This window comes from Musca autumnalis, unplaced genomic scaffold, assembly GCF_047663935.1.
Source record: "Musca autumnalis isolate F117 unplaced genomic scaffold, ASM4766393v1 scaffold_3, whole genome shotgun sequence".
NCBI lineage: Eukaryota > Metazoa > Arthropoda > Insecta > Diptera > Muscidae > Musca > Musca autumnalis.
In genome coordinates this window covers 77,883,502-77,900,187 of record NW_027411866.1, presented here as the reverse complement: position 1 = coordinate 77,900,187, position 16,686 = coordinate 77,883,502, and the positions used below count along the sequence as shown (strand labels likewise).

General features: G+C 37.2%; 1 protein-coding gene across 1 annotated transcript in view; it reads left to right on the top strand.

Moving 5' to 3' along the window:
- Positions 1-6,103: 6,103 nt before the first annotated feature.
- Positions 6,104-16,686, top strand: part of pigs (GAS2-like protein pickled eggs) — a 418,326-nt gene continuing 407,743 nt past the window's right edge. Inside the window, exon 1 of the mRNA XM_073971921.1 lies at positions 6,104-6,906. The gene's annotated coding sequence lies outside the window, so the exon portion shown is untranslated. The remainder of the gene's footprint in view (positions 6,907-16,686) is intronic.

Here is a 16,686-nt window from a genome sequence, read left to right as displayed (position 1 = left end):
AGAGTGTAGATTGAAATTTCAAAAATACCTGAAATCGGGGTGCGGTTATATGTGAACTATATCCTACGTCCACAATTTTAGACGGAGAAGTTATTGACCACTGTAAACCCAAATACTACGTAATAGCTAATTCGGTCGGAAAACTTCACAATACCAGAAATCGAGAGGTACAGGCCTCTGCCCACAATTTTTGGTGCAAAAGTTTTTGGATCACTGGGAATCCTAACTGTCAAATGGACTGGACCTATATCCACAATTAGCGCTGAAAAGCTTTTTGGGCACGGGAACCCAAATTACAGCCAATTATAAAAGTAGAAAAAAAAACAAGTAAGAAGTCATTAAGTTCGACCGAGCCGAACTTTCTAGACCCTCCACCATAAAATATTCTTACAAATATGGAATAATTAGTTTTCTTCCCTGTTCACAATTTGAGGTGCAAAACATTTTTGACCACGGATACTCAAAATGCCTAAACTATCTAATCTAAAAAATGTGCTCAACCACGTAGTACCTTTTTATTGGGTCTATATCAAAATTGGACTTATCTTGAAAATTTTTGGTGGAAAAGTTTTGCAAGGAAACTAAAATGCCTAATTACAGGTAGTTCCTTCAAACAATGTTGCTAAGAACCTAAAAACAACGAAAACATTTTTAGCAAAAAATCTCAAAATATCGAAAAACGGGAGGTACCGTTGTATGAAAGCTATACCAAAACATGGACCCATGTTGACGATTTTGGTGGAGACGTTTCGTGATCAGTGATCACTGAGAAACTACACCAAAAAATTTACCTACGTTGACGATTTTCAGTGAAGAAGTTTCATGACCATCGGTAAAACAAATTGTAGCTAAAACCCTCAATCTACCGAATATCGGGAGGTGCAATTATATGGGGGCTATACAAAATCGGACTATCGGAAGAGTGACGCGAATACGAACAATTATATTTGTTCACACAGCCAATCCTCTTCAAACGTCAACCTTACACACTGTCTACTTGCGACTTGGTGTCCTCTGTTTACTCAAACGAGGCTCTGGGGACCGATCATGGGGGGTATAACTCTAACTCGTTGCACGGAAGAAATAACTGCATCAATACCAAAATATCTGTAAGAGGCAACTCGAACTACTTAGGGAATAGGGTCTACAGATATCTGCGTTGTTATGGCGGACAAGACAGTAAGAATGGCAGCGGATGAGCCCATATATAGGTCAACGGTGGCGCGCATAGGCTTCCAAGAAGTTTTCGCTCGTGCTTAGACGTAGTTGAGTGCCAGGCTCTCTAAGTTCTTTCTTGTGCTCACAAGCAAAGAAGCAATCCTGACGAATTTTGTCACCAAAAACATGAAAAAAAGAACCGAAAGAAATTTAATTCTCCCAGGAAGTCACAGGCATATGTCAAATCCTCCCGCAACTGCGGCAAGCTCCACGTGTCAGACAGTGTTTCAGAAACCTCTACAAACAAGAAAATAAATGAACCATTTGCTTTTAAGAAAAGAACCAAAATTGCTTGTTGGAACGTACGCACTCTATATGAAAACGGAAAACTACAACAACTATCCATAGAACGAGGAAAACTGGGGATATTTATATTGGGTATAGCCGAATGTCGGTCGAACGGCACTGGTATGTTTACAACAAAGTCCGGAGAGAAACTTTTATAATCCGAACTCGAAGAAAATGATATCCACAGCGAAGGACTGGCAATTTTACTTAGCCGTCCGGCAATTGCCTTATTAATGAACTGGCGTTCCATCAACCACCGTATAATGACTGCTCGTTTCCATTCCAAGATTAGAAATATCACAATTGTCCAAGTAAACGGACCAACAGAAACATCAACAATCGAAAGTAAGACGGAATTCTATAGCGAATTGGACCATACCCTATGGGAAACTTCCAAAGGCGATATACTGATTTGCATGGGAGACCTAAATGCTAAAGTGGGAAAGGACAATACGGGTTATAGGAGGCCACGGAGTCGGTTAGAGAAACGAATATGGCGAACTTTTGTTAGTAACATGCAGTCGCCACGGTCTTATTGTTGGTGAACCCTATATAATCACAAACGATGCCACAAAGCCACATGGGCCTCTCCCGATGGCAAAACAGAAAACCAAATTGATCATTTCTGTATGAGTCGCAAATGGAAGCACAATCTCCAAATAAAGAACAAAGGAGTGAGAAAGGCTTATAGAAAGTACAAACGTATGTACATAGACGAGCTTGCGACGTTAGCTAATGACACAGCAAATAAAAATGATACAAAAATGGTCTACAAACTTGCAAAGAAACTCATGGGAAGGAATATTTCATCAGACAGGCCAATAAAATCTAAAGATGGAACTCTCCTTTCGAATACCGATGATCAAATAATAAGATGGCGAGACCACTTCATGGGAACTCCTAACAACTATCCATACATCTCTTCTACTCTAGACTCAAAAGAAATTATAGAAGCAGCTTCCTACGAAGCTCTATTCTCGTCTGTGAGCATATGCTCTATTCCTTTACATGCAAGAATCTTCAAGTTTTACCACTTTTTACTCGAAAAGCGTTCCTTTACTTCTGACACCATACAATTTCTATGGGAGCAGTTTTCAACTTTTACTACTTTTGTCAGTTTTACAATTTTCAAAAGTAAAGGAACAGCTGTTTTGTTTGTTTGGCAAAGCTGTTGTTTACATTTTTAGGTTATGTCATACCAAAAAACTTAACCATAGAAACAGAATTGAGCCCCAGGTATCATAAACTGTATGTAAAATGAAAATTTTGTTGTACATATGAATTTGCATGTGAATATACAAGCTACATAACATACGAAAAATGCAGATGGTCTGATGGCACCTTTAGAAGGAATAATAATTAAGATTTCAAAAAAGCAGATCTTTCTCAGTGTAAGAACTACAGGGAAATATCACTGTTATCAATACCATCGATAGTGTTTACCGCGAAAAAATATGGAGTATTCTTAGCTCGCTTGCCATCCCCAACAAATTGATCAACCTCATAAAATCTCAGAACCGTTTTTTCCTATGTCGGGTGTAAGACAAGGCTGTTTACTTCCACCTATTCTTTTTCTGCTGGTCATCGACAAAATCCTCACTGACACAATCGATCACAAAAATCGAGGAATTCAATGGACGTTAAGGGAGAATCTAGAGGACATGGATTATGCAGATGACATATGTATGTCATTTATCCACAAAACACTGCGATATGCAGATCAATGACTTAGTAGTAGAGTCAGCTAGTGCAGGACTTAAGATCAATATAAATAAGACCAAAGCAATGAAGGCAAAATCCACTAACTCAAATCACTTCTTTATTGGCGACGAAGCGATTGAATTCGTAGAGAAATATCTTAGAAGCATTATTGCAATCGAAAGCGGAGCAGAAGCCGACATCGCAAACAGAATTGGCTAAGCAAACGTAGCTTTCAATTAACTGCGAGCCATCTGGAACTTTACAATAATATCGACGAATACAAAAATAAATATATTCAAATCGAAGTTTTATCCGCACTACTTTACGAGTGCGAAACTTGGCTGACAACAGCAGCATTAAACTCAAAGCTATATTCATTTACAAATCGATGTCTCCGATACATAATGAGGATATGGTGGCCAAATGTTATAAGCAATTCCGATCTACACCAAAGATGCAATACCGTTCCAATAACAGCCATCATAAATAGAAAAAAATGGAAGTGAATAGGCCACATATTGAGGAAAAATAGTGATGAACTATGTCGTCAAGCCCTAGATTGGAATCCCCAAGGTAGCAGAAAAAAAGGAAGACCGAAAAATTCGTGGAAAAGAAGTCTTGTGAAGGAGTTAGAATCCACCGGAAAATCATGGAGCGAAATAAAAGCAATAGCAAATGACAGATCATCCTGGAGGATGTTTGTAGAGGCCCTATGCTCCTCAAGGAGTTAAAGGGAAAAGAAGAAGATATAACGGTACCTCCCAATTTTCGATATTATAAGGGTCCTACCTAAATTGTTTGACGGAACTACCCGTAATTTGACTTTTGAAGTTGAAGATGTTTGTGGTGGCCCTATGCTCCTCAAGGAGTTAAAGGGAAAAGAAGAAAATATAACGGTACCTCCCGATTTTTCGATATTATAAGGGTCCTACCTAAATTGTTTGACGGAACTACCCGTAATTTGACTTTTGAAGTTCCCTGTAGTTGTAAAACTTTTCCACCAAAAATTGTAAAGATAGGTTTACACTTTGATATAGCCCCGTTGGTGGTACCTTTCATTTGTATAAACACATTTTTATACCCTCCACCATAGGATGGGGGTATATTAGGTTTGTCTTTCCGTTTGTAACTACTCGAAATAATCATTGTAGACCCCACAAACTATATTCTTTTTATTTTCATATTAGGCGAAGGTCATTTTTTATTAAGTTTTAATTAATTTCTCGTTAGAGACGAGGTTACTGACCAAGATGCTTTTTGAAAAAGGAAAGCCGCCGACGATACGAACCCACACAACCACCACTGTGTGACATGACATGTTTCGCCTTTGGTTTAGGAAGGCTCCTAAGACACATCGATTGTGGGGCGGCTTCGCTATCGTCTAACTTTTTTTCTCTTTCAAATGCAATTTGTTTTTTTTTTACAAGGTTGAATTGTTTGTTCAAATCTTTGTGTGGCTTTCATGACAAACGCTTAGCCTAGCCTTTGAAAGTTAAGAGTTTGGTTCTGAACACTAACACGCCGAGACAACACTTTTTTCCATGTGTTTTTCAAGGACGTGGGTTCGAACCCCAGCCTGGCTCAAGCTAATTTTTATTTTTATTTGAAAATTTTGCCTATTAGGCGAAGGTCATTTTTTTATTAAGTTTTAATTAATTTCTCGTTAGGGACGAGCTTACTGACCAAGATGCTTTTTGAAAAAGAAAAGCCGACGATACGAACCCACACAACCACCACTGTGTGACATGACATGTTTATTGATCAGCGTGCAATTCTACATCGATATAGCCATGTCCGTCCGTCTGTGGAAATCACTCTAGCGTCCGAACGGATTGATGTAGGCGGATGAAATTTTGGGAAAATCTTTTAAGGAATTTTTAATATATTTGTCCCATTTTACTACCGAATTGGTTTGTAATTTGGTATTTTGTGTCTCCAGAGGCCAAAAAAACATTCCTACCAAAGTTGGTTTATATAGGTCCACGGTTTGGTATAGCCCCCATATAACGCCCCATATAATGTACGCGTCAATTTAATATATTTTGAATGTATTAGTCCCATTTGACAACAGAATCGGTTGTAACTTTGTATTTTGTGTTTCCAGAGGCTAAGAAACATTTCTACCATAAAATGTTTATATAGGTCCACGTTTTGATATAGCCCCCACAGGACGATATCTCCCGATTTTCGGAATTTTGAAGGTTTTGCCCTCATTATCACACCGAGATGGCTGAAATTTGGTATTTAGTCTTCGTTGGGGGTATAAAACTTTCCTCCAGAAATTTGTAGATATAGGTCCACGCCATCATATAGCCCCCATAGAACGGTAACTTCCGATTTCCGGTATTTTGAAATGGCTGAAATATGTGGCCCGACCGAGATGAGATTAGAAAATTTGGTGTATCCGTGGTAGAAAAATGTTTCCACCTAAAATTGTGGAAGGTAACTAATTACTCCATGTTAAATAAGACTATTTTATGGTGGAATGTATAAAATGTTCGGCCCGACCGACGACTTTATACTTGTTATCAAAATAAGGTAGTATTGGCGGTTCACTTAGTTTGGAATCTTAATTGTGTCGGCTATATCAAATTGCAATATATAAAATTGGGTGACGTAGGGGATGAAAGATACCAAGCAACGGCCCTAGCCGGCTTTAACATGGCAAAGCTCAGGATTTATCTTGGTCCCTCTTACATCTCAAGTGGGCACTGGCTTCCCCGTGTTGCCACCTGGGGGGCTGCCTTTAACAGCCCTTAAAGGTAGTGAGCTAACATGGCCGTCGTAAAAGGTAAGTATAAAATTGGTGACTGCACAATTTAAAATGCAATCATTTCATTTTGCCCCAAAAGGGGTGTGCTAATTCTGTGACCGACACTGTTTGAATCTGAGAATTGAGTTGGCCTTGAAATATTAACAATATTTTTTGCCTTTATTTTGTATCTACTTAATTTTTTCAATTCTCATTTGCAAAATCTTTACGCCTAGAAAAAAATAAGATCTATCAAAATTGGCGACAGCTTAAGAAATTACACGTCGGGTCATGGTAGCTTGTTTTGTGTTGACTGGAAATAAATTGCAAAAAAAACAACATTTAATGTGTAGCCGTCAACAACATTCAAATTTGGCGAAAATCCCTTTTAACTTAATTCTAATAAATGGTTGGCCAATGAATTAATCGCCAAACATGCGCAAACGTTCTCGTCAGAATGAAGGTAAAACAAAGAACTGCGCTCAAGAACATGAATGCAGTGTCAAATCAGAATCTTGTCGGCTTGGGGCCGACATTGGCGTCACTGCCTGTCATCAGCCAAAAAAAGCTCAAAGGTGTGGTGCCAGCCAGCACGTTTGGTTCTGACATGAACATCGAATAGATGGATTAATTTCAATTGGGGAATAGAGATAAAAATCATGTTTGTTCATGACTTGACATGATGCTAGAGAACAATAAATAAATGGATTTTTAAATTGGTTAATGTTCGAATCCGATACGGTTTGGCAAATTTACACTGAATATTAATGCTGCTGCTGTTGTTGTTATTGTTGTTGGTGAACAGTATGTTACTGCCAAAAATCACCACCAATCAAGACAACAATGGGAAATATGATCGCACGCCATTCAAGCTGGAGTTAGTTAACTGGAGTATTGGAGATTTGCATGAATATGGAAATTGGCAAACGGCATGAAACATAAATAAGGTGGGTGGTAAAATTGACATTTAATTATTAATGTTGTTGTTGCTGTTTTTGTTTCTTTAATGTTTTTTAATGAATTAAAGCAATTTGCACTTTGCTTAACGAGCGTTTATTCCATTTATCTTGAAATTTATTTGCATGTACTCGTTCGAACATGCCTGAATTTGGTTAAACCAATCAACCAACCATACCTTGCCCCAATCATATTGTGATTAATGAGTTCACAGATAACCGACTAACAATGGACTTAATAGACAATTTGGAAGTAATTGGGCAACGTGATGAACTTATTATAGGGCGGGAGAGAGAGGCTCAGACTGCGAACGAAAGTGAAAGTTTCAAGGTTACAACACAACATGACAGTCTTTTTTGTGTGTGTTTACTTTACTCGATTTTAACGTGTATTTTAAATATAACGCCTGTCTAGAAATAATTAGGAAAATATCAGGCCGTTACACATCTAGGACACAATTTTTTGTGCATATTTGCACTGCTTAACTTTATTGAAATAATAAACAGATGGGATGACATAAATATGAAATGGAATTATTGTATACAGTCCACAAAAAACAAGTGTGTGTGTGCAAAGGCTATAGACGGGATGGACCAACTATGTGATACCCTACTACACCACTCACGGAAAACATAATATTGCTGTAAACAGGACCACAACGAATAGCACCGGTATATATTTCCAAAGGATCTTCGAACAGACTCTAAACTGTACTTAAACAAAATTGTTGAACTTTTGCAGGGAAGGTACCTTAAGGAGAGGATCAATATGGGCCATTTTTGGAAGTTAAACTAAATTTGGACAAAATATTAGAAGATCCAAAGTTTGGTCGCCCCGTTCAAGAAAGTGTATCGTGCATACCGTTTTAGTGATTTTTTTTTTAAATTTTGGGTGGAAGTGCGGGAAATTGTGGACCGGTGTTACCCATCTTCGAACTGAAACTACGTTTGGGCAAAATATGTCTGACCAAATCGGTTGACCAGTTCGAGAGTTATCGTGCTCTCCAGCGACTATATATGGTGCCATAGGGATTTTTACAATTTTCGGGCTATTTTCTCAGGAAGTATTTACTCGCGCCTGAAAAAACTTGTACCATCGTAAAGGGGATCAGCGAATGCAAGTTGCTTCAACAAAAATCAAAGTGATTCGAGAGATAAAGTGAACGTATCCGAAATTTTGTGTGGGAGGTACACGAAAGAATGTACAAATATAGTCTATATTCGAACCTGATCTATACATGGTAGATATATTAGGATGTGTAAAGTATTGACCAAATCGGTCACTACCTTCAAGAGTTATCGTGCGCACAATTTTTCCGAACATTTTTGAACTTTTGTGGGGGAGATACCTGAAGATGTGGAATGATATGGCTTATATTCGAACTTAAACTAAGTTTGGGCAAAATATTACGAAGGCCAAATGTTGGACCGAATCGGCAGATCCGTTCCAGGGTTTTCTTGCGCTCCACGGAGTCATAGGGGCTTGCCCCTGATTAAACTTGTACCGTCGTATAGGGAGGCAGTGAATTCAAGTTGTTACAACAAAAATCAAAGCGATTCGAGAGCTGGTCCTAAACTGAACTTTTCCGAGATTTTGTGTGGGAGGTACCCGAAGAGTAGACCGATTGATACGATATTGAAACCTCATCTAAGTCTGGTAGAAATTTCACGATGTGCAAAGCATGGACTGAATCGGTTACTCCTTTCAAGAGTTATCGTGCGCACAAATTGTCCGAACATTTTTGAACTTTTGTGGGGGAGGTACCCAAAGGAGTGGACCGGTATGGCCCATCTTCGAACTTAATATAAGTTTAGGCAATATATTACGATACCCAAAATTCGGTTGATCCGTTCGAGAGCTTTCGTGCGCACCAGGCACACAGACAGACGGACGGACGGAATTTTATTCCATATTAGTTTTTTGACCATTCCGACCAATGAATTTGAGCCGACCATCAACAAGCTCAACACAGTTTTTCCTATTCGGGACACACACTTACCACCAAAATTTCGTGAAGATCCGATTAAAATTGCGACATGTAACGGGATTACAAAAAATGAAAAAACAAATGGGATGTTTTACCGAATATTGCGATATCTACGTTGTTTGACCGCCTACGCCAACCTACTTTGATCAATGTAAGGGTGATCTTTTCTTCTTGTATCGATAGGATTTGCTTTTGGAATACCCCTACTAGAGACGGAGATATTCGCATATGAATAAAACTTTGATTTTTTTCACACATTCCTACCCCTGAATATTATCTTATACTTCCTCTTTGGGACCCTCAAAATTTCGTGATGATCAGATGCAAAACAAAATTAAACCTACTTTGCATCATTGCCACCTTTTCAATGATGAAAACTAGATTTTCTACTTTCATCGTCAGGGTTTGCTTTTGGAAGGTCCCCAATCAAAGCTGTGATATTCGTCATAACAATTAAAATAGCAAGAATAAAAAATTGGGTTGGATTACTGACTATTGCGATATCTCCGTTGTTTGACGCCTACACCTACCTATTTACATAATCGTAAAGTTGATATTTTCTACTTTCATGGCCAGGTTTTGCTTTCGGTGTACCCCTTATAGAAGCGGAGATATTAGCTGTGGAATTAAACTTTGGCTTTTTCTCCCATTTTTTTGCCGATGTTTTATTGTATATTTATCCATAATTATACTAAGAATAGCTTCAGATTGACAATTTTACATCATTTATTGATATATTTGGCCGATTTGTATTATTTATATTTTTTTATATAACTCCCATAGGGCGATACCTCCTGATTTATGCAATTCTGATGATTTTAGCCGCATTATCTAACTGAAATGGCTGAAATTTGATATTTAGTCTTCGTTGGGGGTATATAATATTCCCACATAGAATTGTCGGTACAGGTCTACTTTTTGATATAGCCCCCATAGGAAGGTATCACCGGATTTTGGTAATTTTGAGGATTTTAGCGGCATTATCCAACTGAAATGGCTGAAGTTTGGCATTAAATCTTCATTTTGGGTATAAAATATTCCAACAGAGAATTATCGGTACAAGTCCACTTTTTGATATAGCCCCATAGGAAAGTACCGTTCAATTTTGCAAATTTTGAAGATTTTAGCCGCAAAACCAACTGCAATGGCTGAAACTTGGCATTTAGTCTTTGTAAGGGTCTCAAATATTCCTACAGAGAAATGTCGATACAGGCCCACTTTTTGATATAGCCCCCATAGAAAGGTACTGCCCGATTTTCGGTATTTTTAAAATTTCACCCACATCATCCATACGAAATGGCTGAAATCTGATTTGAAAATACATAATTTATGGTGGGGGGTGTAGTAAGAGTTCAAAATTATCCCTTTCTGCACTTTTTGGTAATAAAAAATTGTATTTAACAGTTTGTTTGGAGACGCATCACTGCATTAATTTTCCTACTTCCACCCCTATAGTAGGTACAGTAGAACGGACTTTTTCATTTTGTAATTTCATATAAGCTATGCCGTGATCAATTCCAAGTGATATTTGATCTTATTTATCAAAATGTTTCCCATAATCGAAGTTTTATTTGAACCAAACTTAAAAAAAAGCTTAGTTCCCGAATTGGCATATTTTCTTAAAATCGCTATAAAACCAAAAGTCGCAGGAAAAAAATTAAGACATTGTTATAGACAAGACACATAAAACATTAAAGCTAAACTCGACTAATTTCCATACTAAACCCCTATTTTAATTGCAGAATTTAGAAAAAATGGGCCTCACATTTATTTACACCGAAACATCTAAATTAAAATAACTTATGGGTTACAAAACTATTTAATGTATTTTAATACCATTACGTTATATCAAAAATACAAAAGATTCCGTAATAATATATTCACAGAATTCACACGTCTATTGTAATTTTACACCTAAAAAAGGTCATCGTTAACATTGTTGAAAATATCAATTTTAAGCATACCGTTATTCCGTTCAGACTAACTATTTTTAATTATTACATATGCCGTTGAGTACAGCCAACACTCTAGTTCAATACTGTACTAGCGATGCATAGTTTCCTTCAAGTCCATTTTTTGATTTTCTGCACGCTAGATCGGTATTTTTCCCCATTGTGACATGGTTTCCTAGGGTTTTTGAAACTTTCAGGCTATTTTCTCAGGAAGTATGGACTTGCCCCTAATGAAACTTATACCGTCGTATGGAGGTCAGGGAATACCATTTGTTACAACAAAAATCGAAGCGATTCGAAAGCAGGCTCTAAAATGAACTTTTCCGAACTTTTGTGTGGGAGGTACCCGAAAGAGTGGACCGATAGAGTCCATATTGGAACCTTATCTAAGACTGGTAGACATTTTACGATGTGCAAAGTATAGACCAAATCGGTTACTCCCTTCAAGAGTTATCGTGCGCACAAATTTTCCGAACATTTTCGAACTTTTGTGGGGGAGGTACCTGAAGGAGTGGACCCATATGGCCCATCTTCGAACTTAAACTAAGTTTTGAAAAAATATTACGAAGGCCAAATTTTGGACCTAATCGGTTTATCCGTTCCAGAGTTATCGTGCGCACCAGCCAGACAGACAGACAGACGGACGGACATTGCTAAATCGACTCCAAATTGTCTGAAACGGATTTCGTCCAAACATTCTTGGAGTCTAAATCCATTGTTTCGATGAGGCACATTTTGCCCGAATGAAAGTGTATATACCCTCGTTAGCATAAATGCTGAGGATATAAAAACAAAATACGTAAAATTACTGAATTTAAGATAATAAAGCCAATGTCCCGATAACCGTGACTAGGTACGCCTTAGGGCGAAAATAGAGTTTATTAAAAAACTTTTACGCGTCTGGTAAATGCAAAAGGTGGGTCGTGCCAGAAAGCAAATCCTTGAGACTATTTTTAAATGGTACGGAAATACCATTTAAAGATAGAATTAAGTATTTCGGAGTGACATTTAATAAATTAGTCAAATTTAATGAACATGCACGGAGTCTTATGGGAAAGGCTTATAGTATAAAGGGATCATTTGGAACGCTTCTTCAAAGTAAATCACTACCTAATTTTGTTGGTTTAGTTTGGCTTTTAGCTAATTAAGTGATAGCTAATTAAGTGAAATTGTAATAAATAATCATTCTTTGCTTATATATTGTTATAACATATATTATTTGTTTATTCTTTAAAAGAAAAATCCCTGATGATGAACGTCGAGGACGTTCGAAATATTGGATAATAAAGCAAACAAAATAAAACAAAAACTCTTGTTTTTATTCCTGACCTAAAAGCCAAACTAAACCAACAAAATTAGACAGTCCAAAGGTCAACAAAAACTACATTCGACAAATGTAAATCACTACCAATTAAATCCGAATTGATGTTATACAAAACATGTGTTAGACCCGTACTATTATACGCCTTTCCCATCTGGTTCACTATTTCTCCCACGGTTATGCAGGAATTAGAAGTTTTAGAGAGGAAAGTTCTCCGGTTATGTATAGGAAAAAAATTTCAATCCGTAAATAGACGCTTTTCAAACGCATATGTGTACGAAACTTCAGGTGTTACACCCATTTCTGTATATTCAATGCAATTAATTAAAAAATATGTAGACAGACCATAGGAAAATTTTGTAGAGTTAGGTTAGTTGTAGTTTTAGTAATAAGCTAAAATTAAAATGAGATATACTCTCGAAATATGAAAGAGCCGGGAGCAAGCTCGTTATTGATTTTACGTAAATATTAAATAATGAACTCAAATTATTAAAGAAGTTAGTTTCTGAATACACCTCATCATGTAATTGAAACCATACATAATAGTTAAAAAAAAAAAAAAACTGGGGGTAAGTATCAAACATGTTATGAAATTATATGCTTTTTATGGTTTGAAAAAAAGGCTCAATAAACTTAAACTTCAAAAACTTTTTCTTTTTTATCAATTTTTGGAATGAAAAGAAACATCTTTTACATTTTATTCTTGTTTAAATGTATTCAAGTGGTTTTGGAGCTATCTGGATACAGCTGACTACTTGGAGAACGCATTGGTTGTAATCGTTCGCGTATGTCGTTCACAACTTTCAAGTTGTTTACCCTGCTTTGCGCCTCCTGGAGTTACTGTTTAATCTCTTGAACAACAATAAGTCTCACTTTTAATTACGTCAGGTAGGCCTTTTTCTAGGAACTTCGGCAGTTGCTCTTTTGTAAGTTTGGATCGAATATTTCTGGAGAAATTTCTATCTTTCCTTTGTTAACATTTTGTCGCCATTTGCCCCTTTACGACGTGTTGCGGGGTCGGTTCAAACAATACCACGACAACAAATTTAGGACTAAGATACCAAAGAGGATTTATCATTTTGCTATTTCCTTTTTTGATATTTGTTTGTCGTATTTCAATAGATTTTCAATGAGGTCTATGTCTTGTTTTGATGCTAAAGGCATCGTAGAATCTGAAGGACCATCGTCCCGAAAATAATCAAGTGTGGCTTCAAGATAATCCTAACCGTGGAATTGTCATTGCTGCTGGACCCCTGTAGCATGTCCTATAGGAACGTTACTCGTATCAATTTGGCTACAGTAGAAGCTCTCGGGGAGGATCCCAACAAATATAAGATCTCTAGAAGCGTGAATAGCAGAGAATAAACCGTGAAAACAACTTCAAGGAATGCTTAAGATACCCCAAAACAAGGCTATTTGCACTGGCATGGATAACTATTACCAGGTATTCTCATAACAGAGCAGAAAGAACGGCTTGCTGTTATGGAATAGAGACAATAGATTGAGTTGAATACAAAATAGTGAAAACGATATTCATAAATATTTTTTAGATCCAATACAGAACCTATTATTATTATTGAAATACGAAAGGCATTCACAGACAAATATCAAAATGATAAATCATCTGTGGTATCTTAGTACTGAACTTTTTGGAATGACACTATTTGATCTGATAGTGCCAAAGAGCCAAATGCGACAAAAATCTTAACAAAGCAAGCAGAAGAAGATGGGAATTTCTCTAGAAATATTCAAACCAAACTAACAAAAGAACAACTGCCAGGCGTAATTACAGGTGAGACTTAAGGTAAGGTCACATTAGGCAAATATTTGCTCCAGCGACCGGCATTGTGGGCTTACTGAGAGCAAGTGAGCATAAATTCAATGTATTACTAACACCCACTTGATCTCAGTAAGCGCACAATGCCGGTCGCTGGAGCAAATATTTGCCTAATGTAACTCTACCTTTACTTGTTGTTCAACAGATTAAGCATTAACTCCGAATTTTTTGAAAAATATCATGTAACTTGGACACAGAACATCAATTACCAGGAGGGGTAAAGGATGGTAAACAACTTGGAAGCTGTGAACGGCTGTACCTAGATGGCCCCAAGACCACATTATGTCAGTCCCTTGTTAATACGTGCCACTGGGTCCTCGAAGTTACGAAAATCTTGATTTGTTGGCTATTTGGGGATTTCGGCGACCCATATCTCTGGAATGGTTAAAGCTATTTGCCAGTATTATGCATTGAATTAAAGGCAATTCTGTTCCTAACATTTCTTTCTGAACAACAAAATACGTAAGTATTACAGAATTCGAGATAATAAAGCCAATGTGCCGAAGAACGCCTTAGGGCAAAAATGGAGTCTATTGTGAAAAAATAAATCGCTAAGATCGCTATTTTAATTGGTGATGATCGTGAAATATTTAGTGGGTGAAATGGACCAAAAACATAATTTTTATCCGATGTTGTGTATGCTCTGTAGGTCGCAATAATATTCAGATCGCCTCGAAATTTTAAATAAGCTAAGAGTATATGACAAAGAAGTAGCTTGCAATTTGAGATGGCGATCAGATAATATTTAGAGGTTTAAACGGACCAAAACTTTTGTGTGAAAATTGTGAACAATTTTCCGGGCGAGTAAGCTATACTTGGATGAGGAATGCTTGACCCACAGTTTATACAGTTGGCCATTCAGAGTTCTGTTAACAACATTTGACAACAAACATAATAGATTGTTCATTATTGTGATTTGATTTCCTTTGTATTTTATGTATTTGACAGCAAACTAAATAGTCAGGGCTAACTAGTTTGGGCTGAATGGCCAACTGTATAAACTGTGGCTTGACCTTTCTAATGATGTCAATTGTGTTGGTGTACATGATAAGATAACAGAGTTACAGCCTAATGTCCCCTGTTATTTGCTTGTATTGTAATGATGAAACACGCTAGAGGTCGCAATTATAGTTCAATAATGACGAAATTTTGCATGAGTTGAGAGTTTAGGTCGAAGAAGAGGCCTACAATTTTGGATGATGATCTGATATTATTTAGCGGGTGAAATTGATCATTACATTTGTATGAAAAATACAAAAAAAAATATTTTTAGTTTATATCTTTTATATTATTTAGCGGGTGAAATAGACCATTACATTTGTATGAAATATACAACAATATATTTTTTCCTGGAGGGCATATACCGGCAAAGTAGACTACATATGAAAATAGAACTACTGATCTTCCCCCCGATGAAAATTGCAATAAAGTGTCTGCTAGATAACGGGCCTACTGCTTAATATATAATGGGTTATGTGTAGAGAACCACATTTTCCCATTCCCAGTTGTTGCATTGTTGCATATTACATCGACACCTCCAAATAATAGTATGCTAAGTCTAAAAAGTGAGTTTTGCAGGAGAAGCTCTCAAAGTGTTGACATTTTTTTGAACTTCAGTACTATGCTAAGTAAATATTTGTTTATAACTTCTGTTCGGATTGGCCGATCATTACCAAAATTAAGTTAAAGGACGTTCGGCACCTCCAAATAATAGTTTGCTAATTCTGAACAGTGAGTTTTGCAGGACAAGCTCTAAAAGTTTGGAAATTTCTTTGACCTTCAGTACTGTTCGGATTGTCCGATTATTACCAAAATTTGACAGAATTTAAGTTAAAGGACGTTAAACATAAAAATGTAAAGAACTTGAAAACATGCTAAGTCGACTTAGCATACTATTGTTCGGAGGCGTCGACATGGTGCCCTAACGTTTTAATTGTACAATTGGATTTTTATATATACATTGCAGCATGATTCGCTTTGCCACCTTCTTTCAGAACGATTCCCCAGCCAGGCAAAATCAATTTTTAAAACGGTTTTAATACGCGATGAGTTAATACACATGTAGTGGTGTAGGGTATCACATGGTCGGCCCGTCCGACTATAGCCCTCTCTTACTTGTTTCCTTATGCAACAAATTAAGACAAAGAAAATATTGAATTTTATATTTTTATTTAATTTTAATTTTACATTAAATATTCCCGAGGGTGTTTGTCAGTTCTCCTACCCGGCGCGTCCCCACCGGCGGATAGGGGGAGGTGGATGATCGTATCACTCTACCCCAAACTAGGAAATCACTAGTGACTGTACTGTCTGAGGTAGAGTGGTACGATCACCTACCTCTGGAAACTTCGAATTTCCCGCGGACAAAAAAACTGACTACGGGGGTGTTCCCCTAAAACAAAAAACAAATATGGATGTTGAAAATGAGATAAAAGTTATGGTGCAGGTAAAATGGAGGAGGAGACAGGGAAGCCTAGGGATAGATTAAACTTGACCCAACCATCAGAGTATGGGAGCGACCCTGACTCCGACAGCAACAGCAAAAACAATACTGCCGTCGTGGAAACCCCAAATAAAGAGGAGGTCCCAAACATGGTAGAAGAAATAAGCGATAACATCGCTAAACTTACAACAAATAAAGTGCGGTGGACTGGGGCTCAAAGACGAAGGTAT